This window comes from Papio anubis, chromosome 4, assembly GCF_008728515.1.
Source record: "Papio anubis isolate 15944 chromosome 4, Panubis1.0, whole genome shotgun sequence".
Taxonomy (NCBI): domain Eukaryota; kingdom Metazoa; phylum Chordata; class Mammalia; order Primates; family Cercopithecidae; genus Papio; species Papio anubis.
The window spans coordinates 48,819,977-48,839,780 of record NC_044979.1 but is presented as its reverse complement, the minus strand read 5'-3'; the positions used below and the strand labels follow the sequence as shown (position 1 = coordinate 48,839,780).

The window sequence follows — 19,804 nt, the reverse complement described above, 5'->3', positions numbered from 1 at the left end:
TCTCTTCGTTGGCCTGGTTTCGGTTTCCTGGTTACCAATTTGATAGATTCTACCTATTAAGTAGCTAATGAAGTCCTTCACTTTTTCCATTTCTATAGCCAGAAATTTAATTCAGGAATTTATATCTCTCATTTTTGCAACTGCAATAGGCTTCTGATTGATCTTCCTAGCTCCAATTGCCCCTGTAGTCAGACTTGCACTTCATGTAAAAGTACTTGTTTTTTTCTTTAAAGAGTAAACTTGACATCATTAGCTCCTTGCAGGAAAGCCTTCAGTAGCTAGCTATCACATCTTAGGATAAAGAGCAAACTCTCTGTAAGAGGACAAATTAAAGCTAAAGTAGTATGGCTCTTACTGTCCATTTTTCCTCATCTTCATCATAGAATTGTGTGAAAGTCCAATATTTTGCTATACTGCCAGTGGCATTTTAAGAAACCATGGCTACTGAGAGCTTACTGAGAAAATAAACCATGTTCCATCTTCATATTTTTGAAATGCCATTATCTATCATAGTGGCAAAAATAGCTATAGAATGAATTCTTTTGCTGTAGTATGCAGTCATATAAGTATCGGAACATAATCTAGTCATTTTTAGTGGGGACACTATATTAAACAAAAATTCAAAGTTAAATGGTTAGAAATAGTCTTTAAACAAGTCAATAACCATAATTTTATAAAGTAGATTATTCACATAGTCAGGGTAAGTATTCTTAATAAGATACCACTAGTTTTATTAATTTTAACCTAAGAGCTATATCCTGTCCCTTTTTATTATTTTTTTTTTTTGCTACTAAATATCTGCTTAATTTTACATTCCAGAACTGATTAATATTTTCATGTTTTCAAATATATAAAACTACATAGTGACAGGTAGCAACTAAATTCTATGTTCAAATGTGATTTTCAGTGCAATATTCATGACTCAAATATTTATATGGCATTTCAGTTTAGCATACCACAATTATTCTCCATATATTGCCAAATGAAAATCTATTTGCTTCCTAACAAATTTGGTTTCAATTTGTGATGTAGAAAAAACATAAATAAAACTAAGGAAATAGGGTTTTGAGCAGGGAAATGATATGTTCTGACTTAGGTTTTAAAAAGATCATTCTGGCAACAGTTTTAAAAATAGCTTGTACATTCTTATACACCAGTAACAGACAAACAGAGAGCCAAATCATGAATGAACTTCCATTCACAATTGCTTCAAAGAGAATAAAATACCTAGGAATCCAACTGACAAGGGATGTAAAGGACCTCTTCAAGGAGAACTACAAACCACTGCTCAGTGAAATAAAAGAGGACACAAACAAATGGAAGAACATACCATGCTCATGGATAGGAAGAATCAATATTGTGAAAATGGCCATACTGCCCAAGGTAATTTATAGATTCAATGCCATCCCCATCAAGCTACCAATGACTTTCTTCACAGAATTGGAAAAAACTGCTTTAAAGTTCATATGGAACCAAAAAAGAGCCCGCATCTCCAAGACAATCCTAAGTCAAAAGAACAAAGCTGGAGGCATCACGCTACCTGACTTCAAACTATACTACAAGGCTACAGTAACCAAAACAGCATGGTACTGGTACCAAAACAGAGATATAGACCAATGGAACAGAACAGAGTCCTCAGAAATAATACCACACATCTACAGCCATCTGATCTTTGACAAACCTGAGAGAAACAAGAAATGGGGAAAGGATTCCCTATTTAATAAATGGTGCTGGGAAAATTGGCTAGCCATAAGTAGAAAGCTGAAACTGGATCCTTTCCTTACTCCTTATACGAAAATTAATTCAAGATGGATTAGAGCCTTAAATGTTAGACCTAATACCATAAAAATCCTAGAGGAAAACCTAGGTAATACCATTCAGGACATAGGCATGGGCAAAGACTTCATGTCTAAAACACCAAAAGCAACGGCAGCAAAAGCCAAAATTGACAAATGGGATCTCATTAAACTAAAGAGCTTCTGCACAGCAAAAGAAACTACCATCAGAGTGAACAGGCAACCTACAGAATGGGAGAAAATTTTTGCAATCTACTCATCTGACAAAGGGCTAATATCCAGAACCTACAAAGAACTCAAACAAATTTACAAGAAAAAAACAAAAAACCCCATCCAAAAGTGGGCAAAGGATATGAACAGACATTTCTCAAAAGAAGACATTCAGACAGCCAACAGACACATGAAAAAATGCTCATCATCACTGGCCATCAGAGAAATGCAAATCAAAACCACAATGAGATACCATCTCACACCAGTTAGAATGGCGATCATTAAAAAGTCAGGAAACAACAGGTGCTGGAGAGGATGTGGAGAAATAGGAACGCTTTTACACTGTTGGTGGGATTGTAAACTAGTTCAACCATTATGGAAAACAGTATGGCGATTCCTCAAGGATCTAGAATTAGATGTACCATATGACCCAGCCATCCCATTACTGGGTATATACCCAAAGGATTATAAATTATGCTGCTATAAAGACACATGCACACGTATGTTTATTGCAGCACTATTCACAATAGCAAAGACTTGGAATCAACCCAAATGTCCATCAGTGACAGATTGGATTAAGAAAATGTGGCACATATACACCATGGAATACTATGCAGCCATAAAAAAGGATGAGTTTGTGTCCTTTGTAGGGACATGGATGCAGCTGGAAACCATCATTCTTAGCAAACTATCACAAGAACTGAAAACCAAACACCGCATGTTCTCACTCATAGGTGGGAACTGAACAATGAGATCACTTGGACTCAGGAAGGGGAACATCACACACCGGGGCCTATCATGGGGAGGGGGGAGGGGGGAGGGGGGAGGGATTGCATTGGGATTTATACCTGATGTAAATGACGAGTTGATGGGTGCAGCACAGCAACATGGCACAAGTATACATATGTAACAAACCTGCACGTTATGCACATGTACCCTACAACTTAAAGTATAATAATAATAAATAAATTAAAAACAACAACAACAAAAAAAAAATAGCTTGTAGAGGAAGTATATTGAATATCTTCTATTTGCACCTCCTGATTTATTCTCCATCCTGCTCTCTGCCCCAGGAGTTTGCCCCATATGTATGGCATCAACTGACTTCCTTTCTTTTGGCTCTTAGTTGGGTATGTCCAACAGAGGTACATTAGCTACCTCTTGAGGTTAGCCTCACATTCCCCTTTTCAGCTACAGCTAAGCATTTACCTACAGGTTTTTACTTACCAAGCATTTACCTAAAGGTTTTTTACTTACTTCCCTTTAGTAGCCTCTTGCTTCAAGCCCAAGCCTTGATAGTTCATTTACTGTGACATGAGATGCCAGCAGGAGCCCACATGGTATTGCTACAAGCACAGTTGAAAGTGTGGAAGAAGTTAATATCCCCTGTGTTAATCCTCAAACAATGGGAAATGGGAGTGATGGATAATTGCTTTTTCCCATTAATCTTTTGCTGACCTATCTAAGAGTCATTCTGTGTGTTACTGAGAAGTTCCAAGAAGGATGAAGCCCTAGCTGCCTCTGGAGAGGACCAAATTCAGCAATGCACGTTTGCATTAACTTTTCCTTTTCTTATTTCATTCTTTCTGGTTCCTCCTACTCACTTCTTGTGTCACCTACTGAATGATATACCTGTACATGAGTGTCTGTTTTAGCCATTGCTGTCACAAAAATCTGAAAGCCAAGATTAAGACACTAATAGGGAGGCACTGAGAGAAGATCTAGAAGCTATAAGAAGAGTGAGGTTGAGATAACAATTTCTCTGGCTTTTCTGACCAGTCATTGTGGGTTTACTCCATCTTGCTTGTAAGGTCAAATACAAATTAAAAATAAGGGGTTTTATACTCCCTTTTGCAAACAAGGAAAGAGACTCCCCTCCCCTCCCTTAGAGTATTTACTTAGAAAACTTGTAATTATATATTCTGTCTCCATTTGAAATGAATGTATATCTTTTTAAAACCTAGGTAAGACTTCTGCTAGCTTTTACCTCAGAAATGTCTTTCTTAAAGACCTGGGGACCATCTCTTTGAAATGTAGTCAAAGAAGATAGTGCTGTTATCTTCAGATTTTAGTGGAAGGGTAACTTCAGTAGGCACCTCACTCTAAGTTGCAAAACTATCTCCTGTCATTCAGAAATGTGAGATTTAGTTTTCCCTCATATATAGTCAATTAACTAACACTGATGGCCACTCTAATAGCCAGGCGAATTTATGATGAAGTGTTTATGACAAATGTTGCTGTCAAGTCCTCTTACTTGAAGACAAGTTATTATCTTGAGAATATATATGTATTGTATTGAATAAAAAACTGAGATTTGTTTTCTCCCTTTGAAATCTCTTAGCAAATTGCCTATGATGCAAGTCACGTTCTAGTTTAATGCTTATCAATAATATTTTTTTTTTTCCTTTTACCTTTGTAAAGAACTTTTCAGAACTGACAGATTTTGTTTTTCATTATGTTTCACCAGAACTTCCAATAGTCATAGCCCTTACCATGTGGCTCTCCCCTGGGTCTGATAACTACCTCCTGGCCTAGATTATCCAAGTCTGGGTGTGGTGATCACTCTCTATTGTTACTAGCCTCCAACTACTGCAATTTTTTTCTTTTTTCTTTTTGCTTTTTCCAAACCATCTCAACAACTTTATAAACATTTTATTAAATTCTTCTAATTAATAAATTTGAGCGTGCTATTTGTTTCCTTTCAAGACCATGGCTACCAAAATAGAAGAGATTAAAATGCAGAGAAGTTAGACAGGATATTATTGCTGAAACCGCTGTTGCAAAAATTATAGTAGTGAGAGAAATCTAACCTAACTGACTCGATCTTGCTTCTGGCCTCACAAGATAACTGCCTTTGTTAACTTTAAAACAAGATAATAACAGTCCTTCTGGAAGCTAAATCTCTCCTTGCTTAGGGACCGAAATTACCTTATAAAATTAATTAAAGGTCACAAAATTAGGATTATGGACAAATCTGAATTCTGCTAAGATATAGGCATCATTAAATGACAACTAACTATTGTTCTCCAGCATGCCTTTCTATAATCATTTACTGTTCTGGAGGTCACAAGATTTGTAACTTCCCCAATTGCTCCTATATATAACATAAGTATTATCAAAACCTAAGATTGACATTTGAGATGTTTTTCAGACTCTTGCATTCTGACAACTGACTGACTCCACCTGAACCTCTGACTTACACCAAGGAAATGGCTCCCACACAGAAGCTGACTCAGTGTCTGAAAACAGTTTAGACACTTCCATGAATTCATCCCCAACCAATCAGCAGTATTCATTTATTAGAACCCTGGCCACCACATTATCTTTAAAAACCCAAGCCTCTGAGCTTTCAGGGAAGCAAATTTGAGAAATGTCTGCCATCCTTTTGCTTGGCTGGCCCTGAGATAATTAAACTCTTTCTTTGCTGCAATATCTGTTGTTCTTAATGTATTGGCTTTTCTGGGCAGGAGGCAAAATGAACCCATTGAGTTGTTACATTATGTAATCCAAGTAAAATATAATAACGGCTGTTCAGTAGTAATGGGAGATTTAAGAAGTGGATGAATTATTCTTTAAAACAGAAAGAATCAACCGGATTTGCTAATGGATGGCAATTTAATATGGTCCGTAAAAGAAAGAGGGCACACAAAAAAAGACTCCAAAATATTTGGATTGATTAACTAAAAGGATGGAATTCTTTTTTACTCAGATGGAAAATATTTGGAGAAAAACATCTTTGCAGTAAGGGAAAACAAAATCTTGTTCTTGTGCCTGTCAAGTTTGAAAGGAGTATATGCTTTCCAGACAGGGATGTTAAGTAGTCTGTTCCATGCACCAGTTCGGGATAGAAGTTCAGACTGGAAGGATGAGTATGTGGGCATCAGTTTAGAGATTTGAAAATATTGAATCAGATCACCAAGACAATGTGTATGAACAAAGAAAGAGGATATTCAAAGATCTCTGGGCTACTCCAATGTTTAAAGCTTTGGGAGGAAACAGAAAATATAAGTTGTCAATTGTATCAGGTTGTTCTTGCATTTATATAAAGAGATATATGAGACTGGGTAATTTATTTTTTTTAAAAAGAGGTTTAATTGGCTCACAGTTCTGCAGGGTTAAGGGAAGCACTGTGCAGCCATCTGCTTAGCTTCTAGGGAGGCCTCAGGAAACTTACAGTCATAGCAGATGGTGAAGGGGGAATAGGCACCTCACATGGTGAAAGCACAAGCAAACAAGAAAGAAAGTGGGGAGGGGAGTGCCATACACTTTTAAATGACTAGCTATTATGTGAACTCAGAGCAAGAGCTCACTATCACCAAGGGGATGGCCCAACCCATTCATGGTGGATCCTCTTCCATGATCCAAGGACCTCCCACCAGGCCCCACTTCCAACACTGAGAATTATATTTTAACGTGAGATTTTGTCAGGGACACATATTTAAACTATATCAGTTTACACCTAGACCATCCCAAATCTCATCTCCTTTGTACATTTCAAAATACAATAATCTCTACTCAATAATCCCCTTAAAGTCTTAATCCATTCTAGCATTAACTCAAGTCTCAAGTTCAGTTCAAGTCGAAAGTCTCATGTGAGATTTATTTTCTTCCACTTATGAGCTGGTAAATTCAAAACACGTTATTTACTTCCAAGATACATTGTGGGTATAGGCACTAGGTAAACATTCCTTACTCCAAAAGGGAGAAGAATCCCCCAAAGAAAGATGCTACAGGACCCATGCAAATCTGAAATCCAGCAGGGCAGTGATTAAATCTTAAGACTCCAAAATAATCTCCTTTGACTTCATATCCTGCATCCAAAGCACAGTGGTGCAAGGAGTAGCCTCCCAAAGCTCTGGGCAGCTCTGCTCCTGTGACTTTGCAGATTATATCCCCCATAATTACTCTGACAGGTTTTTGAGTGCCTGTACTTTTCCAGGAGCAAGGCATAAGCTGCCAGTGGATCTACTATTCTACTATTCTGGGGTCTAGAGGACAACAGCCACTTCTCATAGCTCCACTAGGCAGGGCCCCAGTGGCAACACTGCATGTGGGCTCCAACCTTACATTTCCACACTTCCCTAATAGAGGTTTTCTGTGGTGCCTCTGACCCTGCAGTAGGCTTCTGATGTGCATGCAGGCTTCCTCATACAGCATTTGAAATATAGGCAGAGTCTATCAAGCATTTTTCACTCTTACATTCTGCATACCCACAGGCTTAATACCATATGGAAGTTGCCAAGGCTTATGACTTGCACTCACCAGAGGAGCGGTGCAAGCTGTATCTGGGGCCCTTTGGGTTGAGACTGAATCTACAAGTGCTGGTATGTGAGGAACAGTGTCCTGAAGCTACACAGAGCAGCAGGGCCCTGGGACTGGTCCCTGAAGCCATTCATTCTTCTAGGCATCAGAGCCTGTGATGATAAGGGCAGCTTGGAAAATTTCTAAAATGCCTTTGAGGCCTCCTTCCCATTATCTTGGCTATTAGCACTTGGCTCCTTTTTAGTTATGCAAATCTCTCTAGCAAGTGTTTGCTCAACAGCCTGCTTGAATTCCTCTTCCTCCCAAAAAGTGTTTTTCTTTCTCTGCCACATGGCTAGGCTGCAAACTTTACAAACCTTTAGCTCTGCTTCCCTTTTAAATATAAGTTCCAACTTTTTTTTTTTTTTTTTTTTTGAGACGGAGTCTCGCTCTGTCGCCCAGGCTGGAGTGCAGTGGCCGGATCTCAGCTCACTGCAAGCTCCGCCTCCCGGGTTCACGCCATTCTCCTGCCTCAGCCTCCCGAGTAGCTGGGGCTACAGGCGCCCGCCACCTCGCCCGGCTAGTTTTTTGTATTTTTTAGTAGAGACGGGGTTTCACCGTGTTAGCCAGGATGGTCTCGATCTCCTGACCTCGTGATCCGCCCGTCTCGGCCTCCCAAAGTGCTGGGATTACAGGCTTGAGCCACCGCGCCCGGCCATAAGTTCCAACTTTAACTCATTTCCTTGCTTCTGCATCTGACCATAGGCTGTTAGAAGTAGCCAAGTCACATCTTGAATGTTTTGCTGCATATAATTTTTTTCTGCCAGATACCCTAAATCATCTCTCTTTAGTTCACACTTCCACAGATCCCTAGGGTATGAACACAATGCAGCCAAGCTCTTTGCAAAGGCCTCACATGTGTGACCTTTGCTTTAGTCCCCAGTAAGTTTCTCATTTCCATCTGAGACCTCCTCAGCCTGCACTTCATGTCCACATTACTATCAGCATTTTGGTCACAATCATTTAACCAGTCTCTAAGAAGTCCCAAACTTTCTCTCATCTTCCTGTCTTCTTCTGAGCCCTCCAAACTCCTGCAACCTCTACCCATTACATAGTTCCATAGCCACTTTCACATTTTCAGTTATCTTCATAACAGTGCCCCATTCCTCAGTACCAATTTTCTGTATTAAGCCATTCTTGCATTGCTACAAAGAAATACCTGGGATTGGGTAATTTATAAAGAAAACAGGTTTAATTGGCTCACTGTTCTGCAGGCTTTACAGGAAGCATGCTGCTGGCATCTGCTTGGCTTGTAGGGATGACTCAGGAAGCTTACAGTCATGGCAGAAGGTGAAAGAGAAATAGGCACCTTACATGGCAAAAGCAGGAGCAAGTGCTGGGTCATGTGCTACACATTTTTAAGTGTCAAGAACTTGTGTGAACTCACTTACCACCAAGGGGACGGCCCAAGCCCTTCATGATGGATCTTCTCCATGAGCCAAACATCCCCCACTGGGCCTCACCTCCAACATTAGGGATTACATTTCAACATGAGATTTGGGTGAGGAAAAATATCTAAACTATATTACCAATGAAATAGGAGGAGAAGTAGGAAAAGTAGATGTCTCAAAAGCAAATGAATAAAAGGAATGCTCAATGGTGTCTCATCCTTTAATAATTGTTGAGTAACATGAAGACCAATTAAACTTACCAACATGGAAATAATTGGTACCCTTGACATGAACATTTTTTGTGAAGTGATAAGGACAAAAACTCACTGGAGAATATGTGGAGACAAAAGCATAAGCAGTTGCTTTTAAGGACCATTTTGTGTATGTTTTCCACAGAGAAACTGAGCAAGGGGAGATGAAATCTATTGCACCTATGGAGAACTAAGAAAGGAGCATAGGTTGTTTATCCAAACTAAGAGTACAGAAGGTAGAGTGGTCTCAAATGACTTCAGGATATGTGTTAATAGAAGTGAGGTAAAAAATGTTTTCTGGTTGCCTTCATTTCCTGAATGAAATAGGAATTAAAATATTCTCCTCAGAGGGAGGATGATGGAAGAAGAAGTGGAGATACAATAGGAGAAGAGAAAGTATATGATGGCTTTCTAAAAAATTGGAAAAAATGAATGAACTACAAAAATTTAGTATAATTGTACAACTCTACTAAGATATAACTTGAGTCTAGTGATAATAAGTTCAAGGTAATACTTTTCAGCATGGTTGTGTGCTCTTCTCTTGTGCCAGTTTAGATGTTTGCAAAGGTAGAGTGACCCAAGAATTAGATTTAACCAGAATTGGATTTTATTAGGAGAGAACTAAGAGACAGAGAGAGGCAAGACAGTTGAGGAAGTATTCAGAAGAGTAATTTTAGTGATGAATCCTGAAATGTATACTGAATAATAATGGAAAAATGAGCACAAGATTAGTAAAGAACAGGAAAAAAATCGTACAATTATTGAATTTGAAGTCCGAATTTTAAAAATGTTGTTCTCAGAATACTAGAGGAAAGAAGCAGTTGAGTGGAATAATTGGCTAGAGTGCTTAAAGTTGTATTTTTTTTTTAAGTAGGTTTTTATACTGGCTTGGGCAAATGGAAGATAGGGCTGTTTATAACTAATGACCTTATTTAAAAAGGTATATTGTATAAATTTGGAGGCAGGAATACTTGGAATAAAATTCCAAATATGTCACCTAATATATCTATAACTTTGAACAGATCACTTTAAGGGAGGAGACCATTCCTCATATTGTCTTATGACCAATTTCTGCCTCAAAGAAAAAGTAGGAGTTAAAGAAAATGAAATGAAATCAGCAGTCAGATAGCCCAGCACTACATTGCAGACCTGATAGTGAAAGATTGACCACTGACCTAACCGGTTATGTTATCTATAGATTCCAGACATTCTATGGAAAAGCACTGTGAAAATCCCTGTCCTGTGCTGTTCTGATTACCGGTACATGCAGCCCCCAGTTACATACCCCCTGCTTGCTCAATCGATCACGAACCTCTCACACAGACCCCATTGGAGTTGTAAGCCCTTAAAAGGGACAGGAATTGCTAACTCAGGGAGTTCGGTTTTTGGAGATGTGAGTCTGCCGAAGCTCCCAGCTGAATAAAGCCCTTTCCTTCCACAACTTGGTGTCTTAGAGGTTCTTGTCTGTGGCTTGTCCTGCTACAACTTTACCTAAGAGTCTGTTTTCTTGTATGCAAGTGGAAGATAAGAGTAGCTACCTTAATGGATTCTTATGAAGATTAATTGAGATAATTCTAGATTAATTGTTAATTATAGTACCTGGCACATTGTAGAGACTCTATAAATATTCATTATTCATATTAGCATATAAGCTTTCATCCAATAAAGTTGTTTGTTGAAATAAATTTGACTTAAATCTAAGTCTATATATATATATATATGAAATATATATATACATAAAATGACATTTTAAAATGTCTAGATATTTACCATGTTCATTTAAACCAAAATATTTAGCTGACTTTAATGAGAAGATGATTTTTGTTCTGACCATGTCTATATGAATTAAACATAACAAACCATAATGAATGTTTTATTTAAAGTGTTTTACCTCTATGCCTATAGTGAAGAGATTATCATCTTAAAGTTTAATGTAAGTTAATACATATTAGATGCAAAGTTAAATAATTGTCTATTGCCTAATAACATGGTTTCATTCATTCATTCATGATTTTCTATGCCCTAGACATTGTACTAGGTATTTGGGAAACGGACACACTAGAAATGTAAAGGTAGGATGCAGGATCTTATATGGCTTACACTGTAGTGAGAAAAACAGTAAATGAATATTCTGTAAAATGAACTATATAAATACAGATAGAGAGAAGTCTTTGGAAAAGAAAGAAAAACATAAAAATGGATAATGAGAGAGATTAATCAGAATTGAAGGGATGTTCTGAAGAAGTTATGCTTGTAGGGGCCTGGATAATAATATGGCATTAGCCGTATAAATAAATGTAGAACAAAACATTCCAGGTGGACGGAATAACAAGTATGATGTATTCAGTAAGTTAGGGATAATATAAGGGGGAAAAAGGGTAGAAATTATTCCTGAAGGGGCAAACTGAAGAGGCATTCCTGAAGGACTGACTGAAGTCCTCTTGAGAAGCTAGACATACGTTCTGAGGAACAGGCAGTCTTAAAAACCACAATGATCAATGTATGGAATGTATGAAAGAACCCAGAGTCATTCCTGACTCTCCACTTTGCCTTAAACTCCAATTCAATACTTCTGAAAACTCTGAGATCCCAGGACATACACAGAACTAACCACTTCTCCACTCCTTTAATCCTATCACTTACTCAATCACCATCCTCTTTATTCTTGATTATTAATATCACCCCATCACCTTTATCCTTGATCATTAATATCACCCTTTTAGTGTTCTTACTGCTTCCACCCTTGGGTCTTATGATCTATTCTCAACATAGTACACTGAGTCATCAATACAATGTAGAAAAGATAATGTTATTCTCCTGTGCATACAATCTAAGAGCTCCACTTTTTACACAAAATGTGAACTAAGAATCCTATCATGGTCTCAAGGTCTGATATAATCTAGTTGCTCTAGTTGCTCAGAGTCCTGTCAAAATCGTGACTACACATTCTCTGGCCATTTCCCTTATGTTCAGATAAATGGTATATTCATAGACTTCCTATCCAAAAACAACACTTGTAGTGCCTTTTTGACTTTCCAGGTCTTACATCAGAAGATAGAAGTTTTCTCTGGCCTCTCTGTGTGTACATCCTGTCTACTCTCTGGACTCTGCCATTCTGTTCCCTTCTCTATTACCTAAGACTATTTTTTAAATTCATAGTAATTATTTTCAGTAGTTATACTTAGTATCTTTGCCTATTTGTGCATATTATGATGTTGATTGGATTTAGGGAGAGAACACACTGAAATATTGTTCAAGCAAATACAGTTTAGATGGGAAGGAGGTGCATTTTGGTGGGTTATGAGAGTAACTCTGAAACCAGACTACTTTGGTTCACATCCCAAATCTACCACTTAGTAGATGAGTATAATCTCATGCAATTTATTCAATCTCTCTGTGCCTTATTTTCTCATGATAGTGATATCAATATCCAACTTCAGACATGTTGTTAGACTTAGTCAATTCATGTGAAGAAATTGATATAATATGTGATACATAGAAAGTACTTAATATGTTATTAAATTAAATTATTATTTTGCTGTTTTTGTAAGGCTATCCTTAAAATCAATTGTGTGATTAATATCTTAGGCAACTTATATTAAGAATAGTAAAACAGAAAGATTTTGAAGGGAAAGAAAAATGTCAGGAATATACTTCTGGTTCAACTTAAATTTCCATGTGATTTTAAAACTGGAAGGATCATGTGACTTGGTGAAAGTTTGACTTTTTTGGTAAACTTCTCCTATGATCACTTCCAGTCTTTTATTTCTTCCCTGCTGTTTTCTTTTTTTTTTTTTTTTGAGACAGAGTCTCGCTCTGTCGCCCAGGCTGGAGTGCAGTGGCGCAATCTCGGCTCACTGCAAGCTCCGCCTCCCGGGTTCACGCCATTCTCCTGCCTCAGCCTCCCGAGTAGCTGGGACTACAGGCGCCCACAACCGCGCCCGGCTAATTTTTTGTATTTTTAGTAGAGACGGGGTTTCACTGTGGTCTCGATCTCCTGACCTTGTGATCCGCCCGCCTCGGCCTCCCAAAGTGCTGGGATTACAGGCGTGAGCCACCGCGCCCGGCCTTCCCTGCTGTTTTCAAGTTTAATTCCTTTGTTGAAATAAATCTCTATCTTGAATGTGTGGTGACTATTAAATACTACAATTGATTGCTGCTGTATGTTCTACTAATGAACCATAAGAAATTCTCTCTCTTGTCACTTTTACACAGCTGACTTCATTCACACTGCATAAATGAACACCTAAAAGCAAATCAGTGTCATTTTTTATTAATATGTAGCAGTTTTCAGATTACAGTTACCAAATAGGAAAACGTATTTGTTGGTTAAAAGTGAAGATTAAAAAATCATGAATTTCTGAGAATTGTATTTCAATTGCAACCTTATAGAGAAGTAAATATTAGAGATAGTATCACAAAGTGGAAAGAACACAATGTGAGGCAGCAGACCTGAGTCTGAATAGCGGATCCTTCCCCTTACCAGTTGTGCAAACTTGATGGAACACTTAACCTTGTTGAGTCACAGATTTTCGATCTGTAAAACAGAATTCCTTTCCTGTTAAATACACACTATTCAGAGCAGTAAGAGACACTGTTTGCAACACAGTAGTAGGTGAAACATTTTAGTGAGGGTAATAATTAGGATGTTAAATTCCCACATACTTGAGGGAGACAGTAGGTGTAGAGGGGAGAGATGCAAGACCTCATTCCATGGAAAAATGAGGTCCCTGGGCTTCAAAGTTCTTTTTGTGCATGCACTAGCAGACAATCGCCACTGTCCAAGGTGACGTCTCTTAGATGCTGAGTCCCTGCACTCCCTATATGCCTCCTAAACTGGTGCTGTGATAAGATTGAGGGGAGCACTGGCCATTCTACTTTGCTGAATTTGCTTCCTTTCAACTCCTACTGTGATGAAAACATCTGACTGTTGCTATATCCTCAACTCAACCCTTGCTAAGATTGTCTGCCTTCAATTTCTGCTGCAAAATAATTTATCTCTACCCTAGTAGGATCCCTGACAGACTCATAGGCTCTCAACTCAGAATCCACATCTGAAGAGACATAAGGAGCATTCATACACGCCAGCTAGGGCCTGACCATTTGCTCTATTCTCTTCATTAGCCTGTTACCTTATTTTGTAGTAAGGCTTTGCACAGTCTCTTTCTGGTGTCCTAATTCACTAAGAAACAAGGTAAATATTCCACGCTTTCTGTACTCCCTTCATTTTATTAAACACATATCTAAAGAAGGTCCCAGTGAATGATGTCTCTGAGCATTCACTCTCTCATGGATGGATCGACCCTATAACTCACTTATCACCAAGAAACTGTGGCACAAGTGACACTGTAAGACTTCTGAGTCTAGGCAAGAAGCAGCATGGTAGTGTCTGCCATGGTCTTTCAGAATGCTTTCTTTGGAGCATATAAGAAATCTGAGTACTCTAGAACTGCCCTGTGAGGAATCTCCAGTTCCTTATGTTGAGTGTCCACATATAGAGAGATGGTTAACCAGCCTCAGCACTTCCTGGCACCAGACATACAGGGGAAGAAGAAATCTCTCAAATACTTTAGCCTCAACAATAATCTCATTGCAACTCCAAAGGAGCCCCACCAGGCTGAACTCATCAGTTTTATGAATCAAAGAAAATAATAACAACTCATTGTTATAATCTAATGTGCTTTCAGGGGATATGTTCTACAGCGATAGATAAGCAGGACATCTTCTTTTGTTTAAAAGCCAAAGAGGGAAAATTAGGACACCAATCTGTTCCACTCACATGTCTATTTTTCTTCTTTTCACAATTCTAAGAGCTATAAATACATGCAGGTGTCATTGTTCTGCTGTTTGTGTGTGAGGATGTGGGGTTTTTGTTGGCGGTGGTGGTTCTGGTTTTATTTTGTTTTGCTATTCTTAACAGTAAACTGGTTTCTCCTCTATACTAATAGTCTCTAAATTTGTTTCAATCTTATACTCCTCCAAATAAAAAGACATGTTGAGAATTCATGTGCACATGCCCTGAAGGAAAAAAAAAAATGATAGAATGTGGGAAGCAGAGAAGAAAAGAAGAACCTAAGCAAAAGTATAATTTCAGGAAAGTCTTGAGGGGAGTGCTTTAGCCTGATTCTGCAAATAATTCCTGGAATGTATATTCTGTGTCAAAAATGTATTCTGGCTTAAGGCAGAGGACCTGAGTTTTCATAACCTACACTGGTTTGTCACTAACTAAGGGCTTTCTGAGAAGGTGGCAATGGGAAGACAAATTCTGAGGACTTCTAGTTTCAACAGGCCAAGCAGTTGTAGTAGCAGCTCTTTGAAGAACCACAGTTGTGTACTATTGAAAGAAAAAGTAGGCAGACACTGGGAATCAAAAACAGTGAAAGAAAGTAAAGGGGATTTCATTGGCACCAGCAATATCCATACATACCCCAATATATGTTATGGTGGCAAACATAAAAGACAATAAAAAGACATTGCTTTAGAAAGAGCCTCACAGGAAGGAGTGTACAGAAATCACCCCAGAATAATTTTTTTCTTCTTCTTCTTTTTCAGGTACTCCTAGAAAGTCAGCTAACAAATCAAAAACTGATCTAAGACAAATGGCATTCAGAAAAGATTCCTCTTTCCTCTTCTCCCCACTTCTCTTCCTCCTCCAAGCCAGACTGGGATACAAGTAATATATATAAAACATTCCAGCAGCTCACATTAATGAGTTCATGAAAACCTAATCGTTATCTACCCTCTATATTAAAATTCTATCTCACAGGTTAACATTAGAGTCTTCTGAATATTTGTTATAAAAGGGAGACTCTATGATAGTACCACAGTAACACAGCTATATGCTCACCAAGTACTTACCAGTGTGAGTACCATTGCCCTTCTCAGGATGCCTATTTACTTTTAATAAAATAATCTTGACACATATAAAGCAAGTCAAACAGATACTGAATCAAATAAAACTAAAACATAGTAACTTAAAAAAAACTTTTTCTATCATGACAGTGTCATGACATCAATGGCTATTACGGCAAGACACAAGAAACTTCTAGGCCAGATTAGGTGATATGGACTGAAGATGCCCTTATTAATAAAAATTCCTTTTATAGATGTAAATTTCCTTTACAAAAGGACAGCTTTTCAGAGCTACTCCTTTGTCTGTGGTTTCTCAAAATAATCTGCTCCAAATATGCCAAAGAACTATGTGTTGCGATGACATATTCTGGTTTTCTACAGTAATGTTTTGGGGGTAGTGTGTCCTGCCTCCCAACATATCCATCCTGCCATATTTCTTGTTGTTTGTTTTGTTGCCTACTCTACTTGCATTGTAGGTATTACCTTCAATGTATGGCCTCTTTGCATAAATGGTTTAAGCAATTTATAATTTCATAGGGTTCATTTGGTTGAAATGGGAGGGTATAATCTGTAAATCCACTTCACAGGCACATATTACTGCACTATGTCACAATATGCTGAAGATAAACCAACTGGGGAGGACATCATTACTTATTATTGGACAACCCCTATGATTGTCTCTGAGTAGCCCATACAACATAGAGGACATTTGACCATCTAACACAGGGGACAGAATTAGGACAGCTTTTAAACTCTATGAATTAAAATTAGTAAAGTATAATGTCTTATTTATTTTTAGATAAATCTAAAATTTTAATGTAGGATCTAGTATTTTCTTCCTACACCCAAGTCAACTTACCTGGTATAACATACCAGGGTTTATATACTTAACTTTTCTTTTTCTTATTTTTTTTCCCCCAATTTCAACCAAACTATAAGTACGTGAACATCATCATCATCACCTAATAACTCCCACTCTGCCCTCCTGCCTTCTCTGGTTCCTCTAAACTACTCTGAATTTGCCTCTTCTGGGTATGTCATGTACGTGGAATCACAGAACATTTATCCTTTTGTGTGTTTCTTAGCTCTGCAGTAGTTGGAAATCTCCTTTGTTTTTCTGGAGTGATACATTTTGTTGCCTGTTTACTACATGTCCCACCAGCTTCTTTTTCTCTCATTCTCAATAAATGCTTGATGCTTTTCCATCTAATCATAAATTTAATACTTTGTAATTTTATGTAAAATATTACATACTACAAAAATACACATATGGATGAACATATAGAATTTCTCCACAATCTATCCAAAAATATAGATAATATATTTTCCATTATGACATGAGTTGAGAGAAAAAAGTTTCTTATTTATAATATTAATTAATGAGATAGCACATTATACTTCATTTGCATATCTTACTGGAAGCTAAAACATGCCAGTTGAGCTATTGTCTTAATTAATTGTCGTTCAGTGAACCACAGTGCATTGCATTTCATAAAGAAATAAGATCGACCACTGACTGTTTAATTCTCTTTAGCACAAGAGTTACAAATCATACTAAACAACATTAAAATAATTACTAAGTTATATAGCCATATACACATACACAAACATATAATTCTAGCTGTTCATTTAAAATAAGAAAGTAAATTGTTTTTGTATTTTCTTTTAAATTGGCATATAACAAAAATACTTATTTCTTTTTTACCAGTTTTATTCAAAAATCTATTTTACCAACTGATTTGTTCACTTCAGAAAATGCTAAACAACTTATTTTAATAAAATTACTCCCAATTCAGCTTAGAAAGTTTGATTATAAATTAGAAAATTGAAACAACACTCGGAATTTGAAATACAAAATTAAAAAATTTCTTTTTTCCTAAAGATGTGATCATAGCATATGATCAGATAATAACGGATAAACTTACATAGTTTTTTGTGGCCATTTTTTTATTTACCAAGTACTCAGAAAATGTGATGTGGATTCTTCAATTTTTATATTAATAGTAGCTTCAGTTATTTTTCTGAGCCTCTTTGTTTTTTGTTTGTTTTTTTGAGACAGAGTCTTGCTCTGTCGCCCAGGCTGGAGTGCAATGGCGCTTTCTCGGCTCACTGCAACCTCCACCGTCCAGGTTCAAGCGATTCTCCTGTCTCAGCCTCTGGAGTAGCTGGGACTACAGGCGCGCAATACCGCACCCAGCTAATTTCTGTATTTTTAGTAGAGACAGGGTTTTGCCATGTTAGCCAGGCTGGTCTTGAACTCCTGACCTCAGGTGATCCACCCGCCTTGATCTCCCAAAGTGCTGGAATTAGGGCGTGAGCCACTGCGCCCAGCCTGTTCTGAGCCTCTTTCATTGAAAATTCCCATTATTAAAAAAAATTGAGGAACATAATTTCTTCATGAGTGGTATGAGTGTAGTTATGGACTATAGGGGAGAAAAAAACCTTTCTGTCTACCCTCTGAAGTTGATAATTGAGTCTGTAAAATAAACTGACAGGAAACAGATTAACAACAGAAAGGGCGAACACGTTTATTACGTGCATGGGGCATCATCAAAGGAAAGAAAAGTGTGTACCCCAAAAGCCAGCGAGACTTAAAAGCTGCATACACTCTTTATAGGGAAGACTGGACAGGAGATGTAGGCAATTTAAGGGAGAGTGAATACTTTTGAAGAAAAATGAATGGGCCCTCCAAAGAACAGGTGACAGTCTGGGCAGTGTCAAATTTCAGTCTCTTCCTCCGTGATACAGTTAATCTTTACTGGGTAATGGATTCCTAGGGTGGAGACTCATGACAATGCATTTCTTCTGCCTGTAGTCAGATAAGGGAACTTCACAGAAAGCCCCTCCCTGTGCCCAGAAGAAAAGAGGAATGAGAGACAGGATGGTAGAGAAGATCGGAGAGACATTAGTTCTGAGGCTGCTTCTGAAGCCTTTCAATCTTCTTTAGTTCAAAATACTCTGCTTGCCAAGGTGTCATGCTTCAAGATATTATTTTCTGAGTGCCAACAAGGCCAACAGGAAATTTTGTCTTCACAGAATCATCAACTTGTTGGTTTCTGTATACATCACTGGGATAGAACTCTCTGTGGCTTCTAGAGACTGGCATAACTTTGAGTTTGTACATTATACTCCTATTCACTCAAATATAAGAGTTCATGTTTGCAGTGCTCTCTCTGCCAAAAATTTTGCTAGATCTTTTTTCATGCATTATCTTATTTAATCCTAATAATCCTTTGAGGATAGGTACTACTATAAGCAACCTTCTTTTTTAGGTGAAGAAGCCAAGCCTCAGAGATATTAAGTGTGTGAAAGGAAAATAAAAACTTGAGATCCCAATTCATTATGCCAAAAGTAAAAAATTAAGCTGAGAGCTGAGTCATGAAAGAAAATGCCTTTCCTTTTGTTCCTCAGCAGACAGCTACAGAAAAAAGGTTAAATATCGCCACAGGTTCACCTTATCTTATGTAAAGTGCCGATATATTGAGTGTAAGACTAATGCATAATTGACTATTCCCCTACCTGTTTCTTTTCCCTTGCAACATGTGGATTACCATACCCTCCCTCTTTCCCCTCCAACCCACTTTTCCCCTTTAAATATTAAAGCCCTCAAAATTATCTTTGAACAAAGGCACAGACCACAGACTGTTTCTGTGGTCCCTTGTTTATTCCTTCTGGGCATTGTTCTTAACTTTTGCAAAATAAACTTCTAAATTGATTGAGACCTGTCTGAGATACATTTCTGTTTACAAGTTGTCAGAGGCATTTGAACCAGAGCAACTCCATCTTGAATAGGGGCTGAATAAAATAAGGCTGAGACCTGCTGGGCTGCATTCCCAGTAAGTTAGGCATTCTAAGTCACAGGATGAGATAGGAGGTTGGCACAAGATACAGGTCATAAAGACTTTGGTGATAAAGCAGGTTGCAGTAAAGAAGTTGTGGCCCTAACCCACCAAAAACAAGATGGCCATGAAAGTGACCTCTGGTCAATCTCACTGTTCGTGAT

The 19,804-nt window shown here is 37.9% G+C and overlaps 1 long non-coding RNA gene across 1 annotated transcript in view; it reads left to right on the top strand.

The window, feature by feature from the left end:
• LOC103883166 overlaps positions 1 to 17,399 on the top strand; it is a 40,661-nt gene extending 23,262 nt beyond the window's left edge. The window contains exon 5 of the long non-coding RNA XR_645302.4: positions 15,502 to 17,399. This is a non-coding gene — a long non-coding RNA (uncharacterized LOC103883166). The remainder of the gene's footprint in view (positions 1 to 15,501) is intronic.
• The last annotated feature ends 2,405 nt before the right edge of the window (positions 17,400 to 19,804 follow it).